This window comes from Chinchilla lanigera, unplaced genomic scaffold (genome assembly GCF_000276665.1).
Source record: "Chinchilla lanigera isolate Chin_1 unplaced genomic scaffold, ChiLan1.0 scaffold00092, whole genome shotgun sequence".
In the NCBI taxonomy this organism is placed as follows: domain Eukaryota; kingdom Metazoa; phylum Chordata; class Mammalia; order Rodentia; family Chinchillidae; genus Chinchilla; species Chinchilla lanigera.
Genome location: NW_004955493.1, coordinates 8,283,795 through 8,288,571, shown reverse-complemented (window position 1 = coordinate 8,288,571; position 4,777 = coordinate 8,283,795).

The following is a 4,777-nucleotide window of genomic DNA, read 5'->3' as shown; positions in this document are numbered from 1 at the left end:
GTAAAGTTTTCGGTCTTTCCATCATTAACTATGACATTATGGATTTTGCATAGATGCCCTTTACCTGGGTGTGGTGGATTAACTAACGGTCACTTTGTAACACCCAGCTTAACTGAACCAGCGTGGTTCTGGGTGCAGAAGGCCCATTTGAGGATTGTTGCCAACAGCATAAAAGGAGAACTGGAGGGGAAGATGGTGTGCTGTTGGTTCTCCTGAGAAGCTTGTCACACTGGCTTTCCTGATATGAACTCAACTGTTACTGTTGGAGAAGCTTGGGTCCTCCTTGTCACCGAGAGCGCTATGGTTTTCTTTGGGGGAGCTCTGGTCCTTACTGTGAGCATGCGTCCTGGCTCCAGTGCAGATCCCTCAGCCTACTGGCACAGATCGTTCATCCCACTGGCATAGACTTTCTAGCTTCCATCACTGGCCTTTGGGCCTTCCCAGTGCAGATCCTTGATACAGACTTGCGTGAGACATTGTCATGGGCTCTAGGCCTCTAGCTGGACGCGTGTAGGACACTGATGTGGGATCCAGGCCCTCAGCTGGATTCTCTGGGTCTCTAGTGTGTGGATCTTCTGTACTCCTCTGCATTTGACTCTTTGGGTGAATATTATAAAATAATCCTATACATTATGTGTCCTGTATTAAATTTATTCCTTTGTAAACACTAACTACAACACAAGATGAATGAATTTTCTTCTACTTCTAATTTGTTGAGTGTTTTTTTTTTAAATCAGAAAAAGGGGATTGGAGTGTGTCAAATGCCTTTTCTGCATTTACTGAGATGATCACGTGCTTGTCATTTATTGAAGTAACATATTACATTAATTGGTTTTTATCAGTTGAAGTAATTTTACACTCCTGGGATAAATCCCACTTGGTCACAGTGTATAATACTCTTAATCAGTTTCTGAATTACTGGGTCAGAGAAGAAATCAAGGAAGCAATTAGACAGTTCCTAGAAGCAAATGACAACGTCAGGGTAACATATCACAACTTCTGAGAAACAACAAAAGCAGTCCTAAAAGGGGAAATTTATAGCTGTGAATGTCCACATCAGAAAAACAGGGTGAGCTCAAATAAATAACCTAACAATGTGCCTCGAGGTCCGAGAAAAACAAGCACAATTCAAATCCAAGCTAGTAGAAGGAAGAAAACTATACAGAAATATAGCAGAAATTAATGATACTCAAACAAAGACAGATAAAAGGGATCAGTGAATCAAAGAGCGGTTTCTTTGAAAGAATAAAGAAAATGGAGAAACCTCTGGTCAATCTTACAAAAAAAATCCAATGCAATTAGAAGTTAAAAAGGAGGGGCTAGGGATTTAGCTCAGTGGCACAGTGCCTGCCTGGCAAGTGCAAGGTTGTGAGTTCAATTCCTGGTACTGGAAAAAAACAAACAAAACAAACAAACAAACCAAAAAAAAGAAGTTAGAAAGGAGAAGTTACAATGGATACTGCTGAAATCCAGGAAAAAAATGACAAATCCATTCAAATTCAATCCAAATTCATTCATGATAAAAAAAGAAAAACACTGAATCGTTATAGTAAGACCTTATCTCCACCTGATTCAATCCATTTTTGACAAATCAACACCCAACGTATTAACCTGGGAAAAGTTGAAAAGTTTCCCTCTAAAATCAGGAATAAGACAAGGATGTCCACCCTCACCACTGCTGTTTAATATAGTTCTCAAAACATCAGCCAGAGCAATCAGGGGAGAGAAAGAAATAGAAGGGATATGTATAAGAAAAGAAAAAGTCAAATTATCCTTATTTGCAGATGATATGAACCTCTACGTAGAAGACACAAAGAATTCCACCAAAAGACTTCTAGCATTAATAACCAGATTCAGTAGTATAGCAGGATATAAAATCAACATGCAAAAATTAATCATGTGCCTATCCTCTATAATGAACTTAGAAAGAAATTAAGAAAAAAACAACCATTCACAATAGCATCCATAAAAATTGAATAATTAGAAATTCACCTAACCGTAGAAGTGAAGACCTCTACAATGAAAACTCTGAAAAAGGAAATTGAAGAGGACAACAGAAAATGGAAGGATATCCCATTCCTGGGTAGGCAGAACCAATATTGTCAAAATGGCCATACTTCCAAAACTGATACTCAAATTTAATGCAGTCCCAATCAAAATACCAATCTCATTCCTCACAGAACTAGAGAAAACAATCATAAAATACATATGGAACCAGAAGAGACATAAAATAGCAAAGGCAGTCCTGAGTAAGAAGAGCAAAGCAGGAGATATCACAATCCTAGACTTCAGGTTATACTAGTACAAAGCTATAGTGATTCAAACAGCATTGTATTGACAAAAAAAAAAACCCCAAAAACCCCAAAAACAAACAAACAAAAAAACCAACCAGACATGTGGATCTGTAGAACAAAGTAGAGGACACAGAAACAACTCCAGCAACATTCAACTATTTGATCTTTGATAAAGGGGCCAAAAACATACATTGGATGAAAGATAGGCTCTTTAACAAATGGTGCTGGGAACACTGGCTATCCACATGCAGAAGATTGAATCTAGACCCATCTCTCTCACCATGTACTAAACTAAAATCAAAATGGATCAAAGATCTAAATGTTAAAACAGGAGCAATCTGCTGGGAGATAAGTTTAAAAAAACCTTGAAGACATAGGCAGAGGCAAGGACTTCCTGAACAGAACTCCAGCCACATAAGAAATAATACCGAGAAGCAACACATGGTGTCATATCAAATTAAACATTTCCGCACAGCAGAGGGAGCAACCAACAGAGTGCAGACAACTACAGAACATGAAAATAAATTTTGCCAGCTACTCTCAGAGGACTAATATCAATCATATACAAAGAACTAAAAAAATGAGACCCTCCCCAAAATACAAGATCCAATAAAAAATGAGCAACTGAAATGAATAGACAAATCTCAGAATATAAATGACCAATAAATATATAAAAATGTTTATTCCTGGCCATCAGAGAAATGCAAATTAAAATAATACTGAGGTTCCATCTTACTCCAGAAAGAATGGTTCTCACCAAGAAATCAAATACCAAATGCTGGTAAGGCTGCAGGGTACTAGAAACCTTTCTATAATCTTGATGAGGATGTAAACTATAACCACTACAAGGGAAATTAAGGGAATCAGTGTGGGAATTCCTCAGAAACTTAAATGTAGAAACTCCTTTCAATGCAGCTATTCTTCTAGGTGTCTTCCTGAAAAAGTTAAAGTTACCACATCACATGCATGTTACAGTGAGCTATGTACACCGTGTTTACAGCAGCACAACTAATAGCTAAATCTGTGAAATGGCCTACATGTCCATGGACAGATGACTGGATAAAGACTATTTATACATAATGGAGCACTAAATTGCCATAAAAAGGATAAATTTCTTGACTCACATCCCTATTTGATCCCAATTTAATCAACTTTACCTGAACAATTCTTATTGGCTGACCATAGTTTTGTCCATTTTTCCCTACCTTAGACCCGCCTCACCTCGTGGTTTTGATCTATAAAAGTCCCTAGAAAAGACAGAGTCTTGGGCCACCCACTGGGCCCCCCTTCTGTCCCTCTCTTGGACAGAAGCTTCCTTTCCCTCAATAGATATATTCTACTCTTTAAAAAAAAAAGGATACGTTTAATCATTTGTAGGGAAATGGTTGCACCTTCAGACAATAATTTTGTGAGTTAAATCAGGTACACAAGCATAAATATCACATGGTGTCTCTTATATGAGAACCCTAAAGTATAAATAACAAAATAAAATATAGATAATAGGAAACAAGGAGATGGATCTTTCACAAACAGAAAGGGGCCAAAGATGGAGGGGGAGAGAGGAGATAAAATAATTAAGGTTATGCACTGTGAACCTGAGCTAACAAACATTTTTAAATTGAAAAAAGAAGAGACACAGAGACAACAGAGAGGACGTGTGATGTCAGAGGCAGAGATTGGGGAGATGGATGTCAAGGGTCCCGTGAGACACACGAAATTAGAAGAGGCAAAGGATTCTCCCCTGCAGGCTTCAGAAGAGGACATGGAAGTGGCACCCTGAGGCAGAAAAAAACAGGTGGCTGCACATTTGGGTGGTTGGGGGGGGTTGGTAAATCAGGTTGTCAGTTAAGCAAAGGCGTGAGCTACTGTATTCTTTGAGATAAGCAGGTGGGAGCCAGGTGTGGTAGTGCAGACTTGTAATCCCAGCACTGTAGGAGGCTGAGACAAGAGGATCTCAAGTTCAAGCCCTACCTAGGCAACTTAGTGACTTGGAGTGACCTTGACTCAAAATTTAAAAGGCTGAAAATGTAGCTCAGTGTGAAGGCCAAGGGTTCAGTCCCTGGTACAGAGAGCAGCAGGGGGAGGGTGTTGCATGGGAAAATGGAAAGACACCGACACAAAAATATCGATGGATCTGATGAGAGCTTGTCTTAAACTGCATTACAGCTCCACTATAATGCGTTTACATAATAAAATCTCAACCAAAAGGGGGGCATAACACAGTTCTAAGCACATTTTGGGTTGTGTGCAAACACATCTGTGCAGCAACAAGACTTCACCCTGCCCAGAAACCTCTGCCCCTTTTGGGAAAAAAAAAAAGCATGAATAATTAACAACATTCCTTTGACACCCCATAAAAATGAAATGTATCCTTTGCTAGCTGCTGTGTCTGTGAAGTAGTTAATTTCTGTCTCTTCCCTAGGGCTGCCTAAGGGACAGCCAGCTTTGTTTCCTTCCTATAGTAATCTTTTTTTTTTTTTTTT